Source organism: Toxorhynchites rutilus, chromosome 3 (genome assembly GCF_029784135.1).
Source record: "Toxorhynchites rutilus septentrionalis strain SRP chromosome 3, ASM2978413v1, whole genome shotgun sequence".
In the NCBI taxonomy this organism is placed as follows: domain Eukaryota; kingdom Metazoa; phylum Arthropoda; class Insecta; order Diptera; family Culicidae; genus Toxorhynchites; species Toxorhynchites rutilus.
This window is the reverse complement of record NC_073746.1, coordinates 300,486,749-300,504,379: the sequence shown is the minus strand read 5'-3', so window position 1 is coordinate 300,504,379 and position 17,631 is coordinate 300,486,749. Positions and strand designations below refer to the sequence as shown.

Here is a 17,631-nt window from a genome sequence, read left to right as displayed (position 1 = left end):
CTACGCACCAGGGGTCCTCAGCACTTCCCGGAGCAGAGCCCAACACGTCTGTTCCTTTTTCGCGGTCGAGGCAACAGCCACAATCTGGCTTGCTTGCGCTTTCTGACCTGGTGGACAATATTTTAAACGCTTTAAATATAAATGACCCTCTTAAAAGCATAGTATTATGTTTGCTCCCGATTGTGAGAACATTTTTGAAAGAAAAATGTGGTTTTTTAGCAGCGTTCATTTCCCTCGATGCCTGATTCAGTGCAAGCGGTCAAGGATTTGTAATACTGTAATACAGTGGAATTGCAGAAGCATCATCCCTAAACTAGATCAATTTAAATTTTTAATTCATAGTTCTAACTGTGATGTATTTTCCCTCTGTGAAACATGGCTTTCTTCAGCCGACGAACTGAATTTCCACGATTTCAACATTATTCGCCTCGATCGAAATGACTCGTTTGGTGGCGTACTATGTGGGATCAAAAAATGTCACTCCTTCTATAGAGTCACTCTCCCATCGATGACAGGCATTGAAGTTGTCGCTTGCCAGACACAAATCAATGGCAAAGACCTCTGCATTGCCTCGATATATATTCCTCCAAGAACTATGGTTGGCCGCCATCAGTTTTTTGATATCATCGAGGCACTGCCGGAGCCGCGGCTAATCTTAGGTGACCTCAACTCCCATGGAACAGCATTCACTCTACGATGACAACCGTGCCACTTTGATTTATGATCTGTGCGACAACTTCAAATTGACAGTTTTGAATACTGGGGAAGCAACTAGAATAGCCAACCCTCCTGCACGGGCAAGTATGCTAGACATATCACTTTGCTCTTCTTCGTCATCCCTGGATTGCACGTGGAAGGTAATCCAAGATCCCCACGGTAGTGACCACCTGCCAATAATTTTATCGATCGCCAATGAATCAGGTTCTCGTGAGTCAGTCGATATTGCGTATGACCTCACGAAAAATATTGACTGGAGAAAATTTGCAGAAATAATATCTGAAGCACTTGTTTTAATGCATGAACTTCCTTCACTCGAAGAGTATAATTTTATATCGAGTTTGATTTACGAAAGCGCACTTCAAGCTCAAAAGAAACGTGTTCCTGCTACCACTTTCCGACGTCGTCCTCCATCACTTTGGTGGGACAAGGAGTGTTCAAAGGTCTACCTTGAAAAATCATCCGCTTTCAAAAAATTCCGGAAAACTGGACTAGTGGAATGGTTTCGAAAGTACCTAGCTCTAGAAGCCAAACTAAAAGGTCTGATTAAAGCAAAAAAGCGTGGATATTGGCGAAAGTTCGTCAATGGTTTGTCAAGGGAGACCGCTATGAGCACTCTTTGGAATACGGCTAGGAGAATGCGTGGCTGGAACCATACAAATGAAAGTGAGGAATACTCTGACCGATGGATTTGCAAATTTGCAAGAAAGGTTTGTCCCGATTCCGTTCCTGCACAAAACGTCGTACGCGACATTCCGCTCCAATGCGATTATGAGAATTTTTCGATGGTAGAATTCTCAATTGCCCTCCTCTCATGTAACAATTCAGTTCCGGGGTCGGACAAGATTAAATTCAACTTGTTGAAGAATCTTCCCGACTTGGCGAAACAGCGTTTGCTGAACTTGTTCAACAAGTTTCTGGAGCTGAATATTGTCCCACATGACTGGAGGCAAGTGAGAGTGATAGTCATACGGAAACCCAACAAGCCGGCTTGCGATCACAACTCGTATAGGCCGATTGCAATGTTATCCTGTATTCGTAAATTGTTAGAGAAAATGATTCTACTTCGTTTGGACAAGTGGGTTGAAGCGAACAATTTGCTGTCAAATACGCAGTTTGGCTTCCGCCGAGGTAAAGGGACGAACGATTGTCTGGCGCTGCTATCTTCTGAAATCCAAATCGCATTTGCTCGCAAAGAACAAATGGATTCCGTTTTCCTCGATATCAAAGGGGCATTTGATTCAGTTTCCATGGAAATTCTCTCAGAGAAACTTCATAATCGTGGACTTTCATCAATTCTGAATAATTTACTGTCAGAAAAGCACATGTTTTTCAATCATGGCAGCTTGAAATCTTCTCGATACAGTTTTATGGGCCTACCACAAGGCTCCTGCCTAAGCCCCCTCTTGTACAGTTTTTACGTCAATGATATGGATGATTGTCTAACTAGAGACTGCACGCTGAGACAACTTGCAGACGATGGAGTTATTTCCATCACGGGTACTAATCCCGTCGTTCTGCAAAAGTCGTTGCAAGATACCCTGAACAATCTGTTCACGTGGGCTCTCAAGCTGGGTATCGAATTCTCTACGGAGAAAACTGAAATGGTCGTTTTTTCTAGGAAGCACGAACCCGCCCAATTCCAGCTTCACCTATCCGGCAAAACGATCCAACACTCTATGTTTTTCAAATACCTGGGTGTATATTTTGATTCTAAGTGTACTTGGGGGAGACACATTGCGTATTTGAAACAGAAATGCCAGCAAAGAATCAATTTTCTTCAAACAATAACCGGAACATGGTGGGGTGCCCACCCAGGAGACCTCATTCAGTTATACAAAACAACGATATTATCAGTGTTAGAATATGGCAGTTTTTGCTTCCGATCAGCTGCCAGGATTCATATTCTCAAGCTGGAGAGAATACAATATCGTTGCCTGCGTATAGCCATGGGGTGTTTGCATTCGACACATACGATGAGTCTCGAAGTTTTGGCAGGAGTACCCCCGCTTACTCTTCGGTTCACAGAATTATCCTACAGATTTCTCATCCGTTGCAAGATCATGAATCCATTGGTAATTGATAACTTCGAAAATCTACTCCAACTGACTCCTCAGTCAAGTTTTATGTCTTTATACCATGAGTACCTTACCCACGACGTGCACCCTTCACCAGGCATCTCCAACTAAGTTTGCTTCCCATACTTTTGCAATTCCTCTGTCATTTTTTATCTGTCCATGCGACAAAAAATTCATGGAATCCCAGATCATCTACGCTCCGATTATATTCCGCCGATATTTTCGGCAGAATATGGGAAAGTTAGATCTGATAAAATGTTCTTTACTGACGGTTCATACATAAACGGGTCCACTGGCTTCGGCATCTTCAATGAAAATTCCAGTGCCTCTTTCAAACTCAAAGATCCTTGTTCCGTGTATGTCGCTGAACTGGGTGCGATATACTACGCACTGGGGATCATTGAAACATTGCCCATCGACCACTATTTTATTTTTTCAGACAGTCTCAGCTCAATAGAGGCAATCCGCTCAATGAAGGTTGATAAACGCTCATCTTATTTCCTAACTAGAATAAGACAACTATTGAGTGTTTTGGTCGAAAAATTATTCAAGATTACCTTAGCATGGGTTCCCTCTCATTGTTCGATTCCGGGGAATGAGAAAGCGGACTCGCTAGCTAAGGTGGGCGCTCTAGAAGGCACACTTTTTGAAAGGCAAATTGCTTATAATGAATTTTTCCACATTCCTCGTCAGTACACGCTCGTAAGTTGGCAGCGCATGTGGAGTGGAGATGAGTTCGGTCGTTGGTTACACACGATTATCTCTAAGGTTTCGACGAGTGCATGGTTCAAGGGATTGAATGTAGGTCGTGATTTCATTCGCGTGATATCTCGGCTTATGTCCAATCACTACAACCTAAACGCGCATCTCTATCGCATTGGGCTCGCAGCAAACAATCTTTGTGATTGTGGCGATGGCTACCACGACATCGAGCATGTTGTCTGGTCGTGTATCCGGTTCCATACTGCTCGCTCTCAGCTCTCTAGAGCACTGAGAGCACAAGGCAGACAATCGGAGATCCCCGTCCGGGATATCTTAGGTAGCCGTGATCCTGATCTTCTGCTTCATCTATACCTGTTCCTCAGAAACGCCGATGTCAACGTTTAATGATGTTTCCTTCGTTGTGTCCCCGTGTTATATCCCTCCTATCCGATCGATAAACTTTTACTTAGTCGCGGCAATACATACACACACTCTTTACAGATACACGGGCCAAAGGTTGTGCAGTCCACTGATCATTCAACAAGAGCCAAAGGTTGTACCGCTCATGACAACTCTACATGAACTGATGATTGCGCCGGTTAGTCCTGGATTCCTCGAGTCGAGAAAGACGCACCACGCTAGATATGATATACAGACTAGGGGGGCGTTGCTGATTAAGGGTCAGATGCATCCCAATAGGAAGTATCCCGTGTCGGGCACACGTACAGAGCATTGGAGACAGCAACATCCGAATTACGAAAACACTTGTAATACTAACCTCGAGCCAACCGCGAGTATACGGTTACATATTACTAACATAGATAATAAGAAAAATTGTCAAAGTATTGAACTCCCGGCTCCGTGAGGCTAACGCCATATGAGCCTTGATAAAAATATATATTTTGGAAAAAAAAAATCAAAAGCTCCAAATTTAAATTTTATTTGCTAGAATTAATCGTATCACTCACCTTACTTCCAATACAAAAATGCCCTCGACTTACATATATTTGCAATGCCGATTTCCCCCAGACAGCTTGGTTTTGATGGCTCTGTTAGGGAACACATTTCGGTTGGAGCAAAAGCTCCCCCTACTGCCATGTATTTGCAATGTCGATTTCCCCCAGGCAGCGTGGTATTGATGTCTCTGGTAGAGACCCGCCGCATGTGTCGTCAATTTCCACCAATCAGAAGTGGGTATTTCCGTTAGGATAGGTTGAGATTTTTCAATTGTTCGATAGTTAGTTTTATGACATATATTATTTTCTTCAATATAAAAAATTGTTATGGAGTGCCGAAATCGATTGATGCATAAATTTCATCAATCCATCATAAAATGACTGAGCAATAATCGTTTGAAATTGGACAATTTTCACGATATTCTCAATTTTCGTTTTTCAATTTGTACCCCAATATGTTCCCGAAAGACGTAATCCTACGTCAAAATGTACACGAATGAATTCGGCTCTGTTACAGTTGAATTGCTAAATGAGCCTAATAAAATAAACTGTGTTGGGATAAAAAAAATACCCTTCTTCCTGGAACAAACTAAATTTGGCTGCCTTCGCACTAATTCCGTACGGAACGAGCAACGAACGGGAGTAGAATCAATCTATTAAATATCAAACTAAGCGGAAGGATCAACGAGTACGAAATCTTCACGAACTCCGAGCGTAAATTATACAACTATTGCTGCGAACGTTGGAAAAATTGAATCTGAAGAACTCTCGTCAGTCAATTCAATGGGAAGTTTCGGATTAAATCGTACGACACGATTCTAAAGACTACTTAATTTATTCAGAGAACTTTGTGCCTTGGTAGAATCCGCTTTGCAAATACACGTAAGTCGGGGGTATTTCTTGGTGTTGAGTACTTTTGTACCCGCTTGTCGTTGTGCAGACCGGAATATGTTTCTCTAAAACGTACATTTAAACTGACAAGCCTGGGAAAATCGTCATTTCAGATACTAGGGGTGAATGAACTTTTGCGGTTCGAGAACTACGTAAACCTGAGAGATGCAATAATTTCAGATTTCCCTCTGAAATTATTGCATCTCAATACAATAATCGTTTGAAAATTCTTCCGTTCACATATTTTGGTAGTCCTAGGCATCACATCAAACGTAAAAAGACGTTCATCAAATTTATTTGTAACAAAGAACATAATCTATTACAAAAATTTCAATGCATTCTAAAATCATACTCGATGTGGTAAACAAGTGGATTGCATAGTATAATTGCGTAGTTCTACGTCGAAAATATGCGGTCGTGTCCTAGATACAACCCCTTACATTTTTGACGTAGGACTACGTCTTTCATTTCTATACCGGGGTGTAAAACCAAAGTTTCGAAAACGAAAGCGTTACGCCGGAGACCGAGATTTTGAGTGTTAATAGCTCCTAAACAACTGAACAAAATGGTATGATAAACACTTCATTCGAAAGATAAAATGTCTACGCGTTCTATACTTGTTACTTTCTGATCCAAAAACTTGTTTCAATAGTCTTAAATTTGCTTTCAAAACAGGCTATTGAAATCACCAATCGGTATATAAGCGAGCGCCGCTCGGAAATCCACTCAGTTCTAATTGAACAGCGATTGGAGCATGTTGTCGCTGTTGTGGTGAAGATCTTCATTTATGATCAAAGCGCGGATGAACGGTGTCACCAAGAGCCTGTTTGTGCACCTTAGGCCAGACGAGAATCCATCAGGAGGAGAGTGATGCCACAGATGGTTCCCCGGGAAGATCTCGAAGCAGCCGCTACACACACATACACACATACACGCGCGGAATTCTTTCCGTTTGGCCAAATATGTTTCAATCAAGTGCTATTAACAGATGGTTATCGAGTTAGCATAAACCACTGGTGGGCTTCCAGTATCGAGGAAAATGTGGAAATATCCAATCGTTACTGAAAAATAATCTGCCAGTTCCTCTGGGAATTTAAAATTACATTCATTTGAAAGAGTTTATTTTAATGTTTTCTATCCATGTAACACTGTGACCAAATACATTTGGTTTTGTGATTTTTCAATCAATCGCAATTAACAGGATAGCTTCTGAAGATTATTCTTCCACATCAGTAGGATATTTCCGTATCCAATATTGGATGCATAAAACCTTGTGCCTCCAACGTAACGCTCTCGTTTTCGAAGTTCTCCAAATATTCATTCATTTAGAATGAATTCAGATTCAACTTCAAACAAATGATCTCTAAATCAACGATAGTCCTACGTCACCCTTGCGGTTATACCATAGATATAACCCACTTCCTGTTTTTTTTTATTGCCAAAAAAGTTTCTTCATATTTTATTTAATGCGTCATTTGATTATATGAGGGGCTTAGAATGCAAGGGGTGTAAGTAACTTGATCGATTACTCTTCATCAACTTTTTATTTAGTTAATAACTCAACTGCAAAAACGTTCCAATTTAAGTTTGCTATAGAATCCGATAGATGAGGTTCTGACCTACCTTCCACATTGTGAAAAACAGTTGGGAATGTATTTGCTGCGAAGTTATGACCAAAAGAGAGAGTCGATGTAGAGAAATCGATCAAATCACTTACACCCCTTTCATTCTAAGCCCCTCATATGTTATTGATTAAGATGTGATTTTACGACTACAAGAAAAAAAATTATTTGATTGAAATTAGAAACAGAAACAAAAACAAAGGAATGTACAACAGTAAACAGTCCTTTGAAGTCACCGAAAAAATGTTTCTAATTTCAGTAGGGTTATTTAGAGTGCAATCCTAATGTCGGATGGAATCAATAGTGTTTTCGTTTTTGCTGTGGAAACAATCTCCACCTTAAAACTATTAGAAAAGCAGATACGAGGGTCGTTCAAAAAAAAAATTCAGTGCCTCAGAAACCGCGGAAAAATAAAGTTAGGACAAAAAACAAGGTAATTTTCGTAATCTACGTTTTATTTTCTATTCTACTACATGATCGCCGTAACGTTCGAGGCATTTTTCATAGCGTAGCACGAGTTTTTCTATTCCGAGCGCGAAGTGCGTAGCGTCCAAATTTTTGAAGTACGATGTAACTGCGTCACAAATTTTTTCAATGTTATCGAATCGTTGACCGCCGAACGCCTGTTCCATAACCGGGAATAAGGGAATAAGTGAATTTTTTCAATTGCTCTTGAGTTATTTGAAAAAAAATCGACCATCTCTTCTTCACGCAGAGTCGAAAGCGCTAAGACCAAACGTCAATCATTGCAGCTTCTCGATGGATTGGCAAATGGTCAATCATTTGTGGAGATAAGGACTGGTAGGTTAGTCTCGTTTTTTAACCGTTCTAGGAGTTTTTTGCTTCGTTTCAAACATGTTCGCTTCAACCTGGGCGTCACTTAAATAACGTGACAGTTGCCAAACGCTTCTCGTACAGACCGAACTTTATCGTTGCTAGGAAACCGAACAAGTACTGCTGAGACCACGAAATTTAGTGAGAGTGAAGGAGAACATCGAACTACTCGACTGCCACTTTCCAAATTTCTCTGCTGAGAGCAGTCACGATTTCACTGACCGAATTATGGCTATACTTGATAATGTGAATATGGTATCACGATTAAAGTGAACGTTCCTTTAATCACCGAAAATCATCAAAATCAAAATCATATTTTTTTGTTTGTTTCAATATAGAAACTTCTTAAATGCAAACATACTCCAATACCGTTTCGATTTCACTCGAACTACTTTCTTCTTCTTTCTTTGTTTTTAAAAGGCTTTAAACTTTGCAGTTCATTCGCCTCTAATCGAACTACTTTTCTTGAGCCATTCTATCTAAATCAGCTTGAATGTGAGAGATAGCGATGCGAAGCGTGTTTTCCAAATGACAGTGTCAGCGATATCAGTGATTTTGTTCCTTGACTTTGATTTCACTTCTTTCACAACTGAAACAATTGCTCACCAATATTGTGGGTTCAAACAAGGAAGTAATAAATTGAGCATGTTATATTAGTTCTGCAAACTGCGCTTCTGGAACAAATCTCCAAGACACCATGACACCAAGACACCATGGTTTTCAAATTTGTTTTTTAGCTCTAAATCACACGGCGTTTCTCGAGTTCCATCTGCATGTTTTCAGCGGCATGTACATCATCGAAACTGAATGGGTAGAGAAAATTGGAGAATTATTCCATGTGCTTTGAAGTACCAAAATCTGCGAGAAAAATAAGCATTAATCTACTGCAGTGCGTCAACATTTTTCCTAGTTGTCGAAATTCTCAATGTCAGAAAATGGGTAAAATGAAAATTTCCCATTTGTTGTTTGAACTTGAGTTTGTTTTCGAGTGACAGAAAAAAAAGAAGAAAAGAAGCATGAAACTCACGATGATTCAATGCGCGCGAGTTGATTGATTATTTGGACGGTATCCTCAAGACATCCTCGAATCCTACATTCATAGGTACAAGGCAAGCCAATTTCTCGGTTACTTCGGAATCCTTCTCTCATCTATCTCCACTGAATAAAATACATAGTCGGCAGCTCGTTCTTTCAAACTTTCAAACAAACCATTTTCGTTCCTAATTCAGCCAATTTTCCAGCATAGGCTGCGGCAACAAACTTGTCGATTTTTGACGCATGTTTCGACTCATATTATTGATTCAGATCAAACCTTCAAAACAGCAGCAGCTTCATTACAAATCAAATAATTCATTTTCTGATTCATGCACGTAAAAAAGTATATTTCAGACAATTTTCCCTGAAATACACGTCCTTTGTCAGCCACTTTACTTTTTTACTAGTGCAAGCTTCCATTTTGCTTCAATTTACACAACACACCTCACATCGATAAAAAGCGATTGCCAATTGACGAATTTACTTTGGATTTACAACCAGATGGCGCAACGATAAAAATGAGAATGTTTTGTTTTTTTGGTATGAAATTCGTTCAAATTTTCTAGAAAAATCAGAATTTATCTTCAAATTACCCGGTTTCATGTATTCTTTCCACGCTAGAAAATCATCATGCGACATCTACATTAGAGCTCAGAACCACAAAAGTGAGGGTGTTTGTTTATTTTACGCACTGAAAAGCAAGATTCGGTGGTGTTAATTCATTTTATTTCAATTTAGATTCATTTCAGCCATTGAATGTCGTCAGTATGTGGTAAGAAAGTTGGAGTTTTGTATATTTATGATGGTTTCAACACGCGATTTGACCAAAGTCATTGATAATCTTCGAAAATTTTAAGTTTGATAATGCATACCGGTTATTGATACGATGTATAATTGCGATGAAATCGATATTATATCAAATTGGCTGATATCATTGACTATGTAGCGGCCGATACGAGAAGGATCTGCAGTATTTTTAGCGCAAAACACCCTATTCATCGTTTACTTAGTCGAAAAAAATTAAAGTTACCGTACTTATAACAAGCCATTCCTCGTAATATACATAGCACATTGTAAAATGATGATTTTCTAACCTTTTCAGCGTGGAAAGAATACATGAAACCGGGAAATTTGAAGATAAATTCTGATTTTTCTAGAAAATTTGAACGAATTTCGTACCAAAAAAAACAAAACATCTTCATTTTACTCGCAACGCCATCTGGTTGTAAATCCAACGTAAATTCGTCAATTGACGAATTCGTTCGTAATTTTTCGGATCGTTTGACGTTTACTCGCAACCGAGTAACTGACAACGTATAAAATAGGGTTTACTGCCGTTACTTGCACAAATGTATGCGAGTGTGAGCAGAACAGAACCAAAAACGTGAAAAAGTCCTTTAAGTACTAACGAAAACAATTGTCAGAAGGTTAAATTAGTACGAAAAAAACGGAAAAGAAATCAGAAAATGATCAGCTTGGATACACACGATTAACAAGAATTACGAAAAAAGTTATTTTTATTCGATTGTATGGAAAAAATCAACTATTCAACTATATTCTTAATTTCGTTCATATTTTGTTTTCAAATCAGGCGGCGGGCCGCATGATCAACGTTAGAGGGCCGCAGGTTGGCCACCACTGCGCTATACAGTCAATCCCAAAATTGAGTATACACCTCGTGCTGCTTTTTTATTTATGCGTTTTTTGGGATTAAAAAATAAATAATTAAATGCGATTCATATTCATCGTACAATCGATCCATTTTACTCTCATGTAGAGATAAGAAAAAAAATGAAATGGTCACATTTTTACTTCATGTTTAAAATACAAACAAAAAATCTCCTCTAAGACGCGGCAAAATTGAGTGTACATTTCAAGTTTTTCTTAAAAAGAAAATTGAAATCAGTTCAGAAATGTTAACAGATAACAAAAATCAAGTCGTAATTTGGTATATCGGTGAGTATTGGTTTCGTGATAAACACTATCATAAAATCTATCTAAACGACATCATATAGACACATCAGGAAGACGCAGTTCGTAAACCGCATAATCGTGTAATTTGAATTAATGTAATACTGAGAAAAATTGTATTAAATAAATACATACATACATACTGTGGAAAATCATGCAACAGTAAGTCATATTAGAAATGACGACATGTTCCATCATATTTTCAATTAGACAAGATCCGCGATGACGTATGTACAGTGTTGACTGGTGGTCTGGTGGTGATATTCGTTTAGTGAGGCAAATTTATCTCTACCCCAAAGCAGTTTCAAATTGTTAAAATTTCAATGGAAATTTTAGCTTCATGTTATTTGACGAATTTACGAATTTACGATGGCGCAGCGAGTAAAATGATGATATTTTGTTTTTTTGGTATGGAATTGGTTTGATTTGTTTTGAAAAATCTGAAATTTTCTGCAAATTTCCCGGATTCAAGTATAATTAATTCGGTATAATTAAATATTATAATTTACATTTTTTCACTAGGTGAATGATTGGTGGCATTTGTTGCGCTTCAAATATCGCAGATCCTTCCCGCATTGGTCGAAAGGAAGCCCCTGCATAATCAATGGTATCCATCGACTTGACATAATATCGATTGCATCGTCATTATTCACAGTTTGAGCCTCTGAAATTTGTCCGGAAGTTAGTACTTATAATCTATATTCACTATGAAACATAAATATTTCGAAGATTATCTATGACTTTGGTCCAATTGCGTGTAGAGACCATTGTAAATAGACAAAAATTAATGGCTAAAATGATTTTAAATAGAAATTAATGAAAATAATCACGACAGTGCGTGAAATAAACAAACACCCTCAATTTTGTGGTTCTGAGCTCTAATGTAGATGTCGCATAAGCTGATTCAGCTTTGCGTAAATTCGTCATTTGACTACTCGAAACACGTAGTACTTCCTAAACGTAATAGTCAACACATCAACACAGTTTAACCATTTCTATATAAATTTAAAGGTTTTCATTCTACACAAACTGTTAGAGGCGAATGAACTGAAAAGTTTAAAGCCTCTTTAATTCAACATCATCATCATCTACACAAACCCATACAGTTTCCTTTCAAAACTTAATTGCTATTTATCCGTTTATTGTTTTAAATTTTAGTGATGTATGGATCAGAATATAAAATTTAGAGTAACCCTAGGCTTTGCCGATGCAGTTTTTTTAAATGAACCATGGATAGAACGCGAATGAACACCAACAATATTCATTCCTTTTTTATTGCACTTCCATATTATTCGCTACGCGCGAGGGACGTAATGAATGTATCGTTGCACACTGGGAGTAAATTATTTCTATATTTTTTGTAGATTTTTTTTACTGGTCAAACATGCAAACAATCTATTCAAAGGTCATCCCATCGATTGGGTTGCCTTTATGCAAATATCATTTCACCGAATCTTGAAGGCAATAATTTTCCACTCCGACCCAGTGTGCCAAAGCTGGGAAGGAATGAACGAATCTAAAGCACACCCATACACATATGAATGCTCGGATGAATAGCCGCACTTTTAGTGACAACAAACTGACGTGTTGAGTTGTTTGGAGTTATTGAATTGTTTAAAATCGGAAAATTTGCGTAGTTTATCAAGTTATTTGGTGTTGAAAAGTGAGTAAAGCGCTATTGAGTTAACTATAGGAAAAACGGTAAGTCAATAGTTTATGCTGTCTGCCTATATTTCTGTTGTTAGCGGTTCTGTTTACGTGCGGTTCAGCGCTGGAGTAGTTCCTACATTTCCAATGCATATTTCGTCTAGCGGATTTGAGATAAAAATTTGTTTTGTCAGCGTAATGCAAACCGGATGAATGAATTTTTGGCGGAAAAAATCAAGCCGTGAAGACTATACGTTTAACACTTAATTAATACTCAATAGGATTTCGCTAAGGCTTAGGAATTTCCTGATGCTCCCGTGGCCGAGTGGTTAGCGTCCCACATTATCATGCCGGGGATACGGGTTCGATTTCGATTCCCGTTCTGGCCGGGGGATTTTTCGTCAAAGAAATTTCTTCCGACTTGCACTGTGGTCACGCGTATTCTAGAGCTTGCCACTCAGAATGCATTCGTAGCGTGTTATTTCGCATAGAAATCTAAACTTAGGTACTAATAAAAATTACACAAGTAATACTACGTTGAAACGACGAAGTTCCTCTAGGAACGTTAGTGCCATTTAAGAAGAAGAAGGATTTCGTGGTTCTTGTCAACACCTTAAGCATTATACTGAAAAATAACCCGCATTTATTTTAAATTCTGCACTCAAATTGCAATTAAAGTGACCTTCAATCGTTCAATGTGCAAGCGTGTTTTTTCTAATCAAGTGCGTTACAGAACTTATACTTTCTCATTCAGAATGGTTCTGAAAAATTCCACGTAAAATTGGCTGTCAAAAGGTCGATTTCTTCTCGAACCCTCTCCAATTTTTGAATTCCATTTATGAGCTTTTATTAACCCATTAACGACCAAGCTCATTAGAAAAGGTTTGCTAATTTTGGAATTTTATAAGGTTTTATTTTTTGTTAGGTTATAGAAGGTTATGTATTTTCCGCATATGGTTGCTTTGGTTCCCGGAATGAAACGCTGCAGAAAACGACTGCAACAGAAACTACCACTCAGGAAAAGTGTAGTAGGCCAGAAATATTGTGGCGCGGTATTGTATTTTAAAACAAAAATTAACCGGACAAACCTATCGCTCCGGGCATAGTGATCCCCGATTTTTGAAATTAATCGTTCATCAGCTAATCGAATACTTTTCAGCAGTTTGTTATCCGATACGATTGATCGCCTCAAATAATCGATTAATCGACACTGAGAGAAACGATTAGTTAGACTAATATTTCTAATTTGCTAGAAAAACATCTGGAATCAAAAAAGTGTTCATTACGCCTGAAAATCAATTATAATCCTTTACGCTCCCTTAAACTCGTCAACGAAGCTCAACTCGCGTTGTTGGCATTGAGCTTCATTTACGAGTTTAGGGGGGCGTCAAGGATAATGACTGATTTTCAGGATAAAACTGCAGCAACCGTACGATTTTTTTCCTATGAGCTTGGACTCGACGTAAATTATTCGTTCGCTTCGATTATTGGTTTCGCAGTATTCGTTCGATTAATAATCGATTTCTGTATGAAGTATTCGATTAATCGAACGATTATCGGGGATCACTACCCGGGCAAACGTAATGCCCCGGGCAGACGTATGCCGTCCGACGCTCGCTAAAGCTCGGTCGGACATTGCCAAAGGATCTTGTCATATGTTTCAAACTAACCGGGCAATCAATGGATCCCAGGTTCGCGTGCAAGACACCGCCGCTTCCGACGGCGGGTCGACGATGGACTCGGATTGTGTCATCTTGGCATCCACTTTTCTACACATGGGACCTGATTCTCGAATATACTTCACGGTGGAAACGAAATAAACGGCACGCCATTGAACTACGTTTTACGAGTTAGCGAAGTGTCGAAGATAATAATGAGATTTCAGGCAGAATGAGCACTTTTCAAATAAAAAATCATTAATGAAAATTAACTTTTTCGTATCAAACTGGTATTCAATGTGAGTGGAAAACTTTGTTTTCTTCATGTGATATAATAATCTCATACAAAAATTTCATCTGAAGATAATTTGATATTATAATGATAAGTTTAGTGGGAAACTAATCTCGTATCCAGATGTCGACACCGTACCGTTGTCATCGCGGATACGTTTCATTCCGTTTCCACCGTTAAGTTTATTCGAAGTGTATTCGAGAATCAGGCCCATGATATTGGTTGCTTTAAACCGAATTTATTGCCCAATAAAGTTATACTAAATTTAATGAAATTGATAGTAAGTGGTAACTAGTAGACTAAGCTGTCATTTGATGCCAAACTCTTCCGTGTGATTACTTTCCGAAGTCATGAAAAATTATCAAAATTGCTGTTCGAATTTTTGGACGCTTGGTATAAAATGGGTTAAGATTTTTTTACGATCATTGGTTGAAAAATATTTGTCTAATAGCAGTGTGCTCCTTCGATTTGAAATTTATTTCTTTTGACAGAAAGATCAAAATATGGGAATAAAAATTTATCAAATCATGAACGTCTAACGGTTCGAAAAATCGAACAGTAATTTTGATAATTTTTAATGTCCTAAGAAAGCAACCATATGGAGCAAATTCACGCCAAATCAGTCGGAAAACAGAAAATTTTGAAATTTCTACGATTTTATTGAAACTCGATACATATGATGGAAGCTACTCAATATCGCAATTCTCATTATCACAGGACCAATTTAAATTACGACAGATTTTTTAAAAGGGCGTACAAAGGAAACATGCTGTTACATCTAGATAAGAAATTTTATGGCTAAAAGCCGAATCCACTTTGTGTAACTACCTCAATTAATTATAGCCTCATAAAGCGCCAGTTCAAATCCAAACTTTGAGAAATACAGTCTATTACTATTAAAGTTCCAATTGTTATTTTTAAAAACGTTCAAGAAGTTCCAAGTGAAGGAGGGAGATCCGACCTGCCCAAACACATGCTTTTGTGAACTTTTTGACGTAGAACTACGTCTTTCATTAAGGGTGTCAAATCAGAAAACAGGTCACGTTTCATGAAATAAAGTTAACATTAATAACTATTTTAGCCGAGAACGGATTTTGGCGATTTACATACCAAACGAATCGGGAATTTCCTAAGATTTGTTTGACATGCTATACATTATGATCCCATAGTCTGTATATAGTTTAAATTAATGAAAATTGAAAGCATTCCCATTTCCTCATACATTTATTCTGTCGATTTGTGTGCTTTCCCGAACAGAGCTGTGCATATCGAGCAACTTATCGACGAGCAACGAAGCGGAAATCGTAAGATGTAAAGTTTCAATGAGCAAAGGAAAAGAAGATAAACGAAGAGGAATATTTGCCTAGAGCATAAACAGTGAAAATCGTGAGGAAATCAACTGAACAACATCGTTGTTGGGCGAGCTGGATGGTGAGGGATCGAATGCCTTTCCCAAGGCAATGGGGGTGGAGGAGTTATATTATGGATAAAGTAAAGTTTTCTAAGGGCTTTTTTGAAGGTTAGAGACGAATGAACTGAAGAAGTTTAAAGTCTCTTCATTTCAACAAGCAAGGAAAGAAGGCAAACTTTCAGTCTCGTTCTGTATTCAATGCAATGAATGTCGCTTGTTCTTCCATGTTTTGCGTCATCACATGTCTTCGTTTCGGATTAAGCTGTGGATGCGCCCAAATTACTCACTCGCTGATGTCTCTGGCGTTGCAATCATTGCATCAAACTGACATTGCATTAAGGTTCTGAGCTACACAATTGTGTGGGGAATCATCAAGCTAGGATATCGTCAGCTCACCAAGAAAATAAATGTTCTGGAATTTTGTCAGTGCTTTGGAAAACTCTCTCCACAAAGGATGACAGCTAAGCTAATCTAAACTGGCAATATTAACAGAAAGGGCTTCTGTTGAGAAGAGCGCAAAACGGAGATAAGTGTGTGTATATTTAGTTGCTTCAAGCCATCGATATATGGTCATTTGTTTGCGTACGTGCGAGCTTCATAACCCGTACGTAAAAATAGTGTATCTTCGTTACGCTGAAACTTCATTTGTATCTGCTCTCGTGTGCATTGGCCCTGTAACGATCGTTAATTTACAATGTCGTAAATCATTGTAAAATAAACTTTTTCTTGTATTCCTTTTTTCTAACTGTCAGTCCCGGTGGTCATCTAAAAGCTCAACGTCAGTACCTAGGAGCCGACACGGGGCTCAACGTGTTAAAGGCAAATATAATCTAATTAATAAAAATGAACGAACTACATTTTCCCATTAACGCTAGCATTCAAAGTTATAAGGGCCCAACTGACATATTGGCAGGATCTGAAATATTCAGTATTATTGAAATGTTTTAAACTTGATAATAATTCAATTTTGCTTCGCGCAAAAAAAATAATACAAAATATTGGCAATGACATTAACAACTGATGTGCTTCCACATCCACATGCAATATAAAGACATTTTGGCACATTTTTTTTAAATCCCGATTTCATATACCCTAGGGTGATTTTTCAGTTTTCAAAAAACTGAAATTTTGACGTATGTGACACTTGAAAATGAAGTCCGATTGAGCTAATATTTTGCATAGGGTATTTTCTCGGGCAAATTAACATTTCGCAGGAAGGTCCGTATGAAAAATCAAAATGATCATTTTCATTGGTACCCTAAACCATACGTTGGTACTTAAGTATTAGCGTCACCGGAGCCGAAATTCAATAGATAGCAATTTTATTGTTCGCTTTATAAAATATTTCTCGAGATTACAGTAGAGCTCGACGTTTCATGCAATTTGAAGACATTTGGCATCAATATATATTTTTCTGAAAACCCCTATTCCATGTATTGACGTAGGACTACGTCTAACCGGAAGATATAGGGGGTGAAATGGAAATCTAGGCACTGAACAAGTAGGAAAAAATGCAAGATTTGGAACGCTTATAACTCGAGCATTTCTCAATAGATCGCAAAGGTTTTTGAATCAATTGATAGGAAATATATCTACGCATCTATCATAACGAATAACATTTCATTTTTCTTAAGATAAATAATTGAATAATTGTGAAATATCAAGCATTGTCCAAATGCACTATGTGCCCATTTTTGATTGGTCCATTTTGTGCTCCTCAAATCGTACCGACCAAAACGGGCAACCAGAGCAGCAGCGAAATAGAATGAAGCACGATTGGAAAGGAAAAAGAAAAAAATGAACGAAACATTGGTCGC

At 38.2% G+C, this 17,631-nt stretch overlaps 1 protein-coding gene across 1 annotated transcript in view; it reads left to right on the top strand.

Moving 5' to 3' along the window:
- Positions 1–12,368: 12,368 nt before the first annotated feature.
- LOC129774348 (serine/threonine-protein phosphatase 6 regulatory ankyrin repeat subunit B-like) overlaps positions 12,369–17,631 on the top strand; it is a 95,179-nt gene continuing 89,916 nt past the window's right edge. Inside the window, exon 1 of the mRNA XM_055778067.1 lies at positions 12,369–12,507. The gene's annotated coding sequence lies outside the window, so the exon portion shown is untranslated. The remainder of the gene's footprint in view (positions 12,508–17,631) is intronic.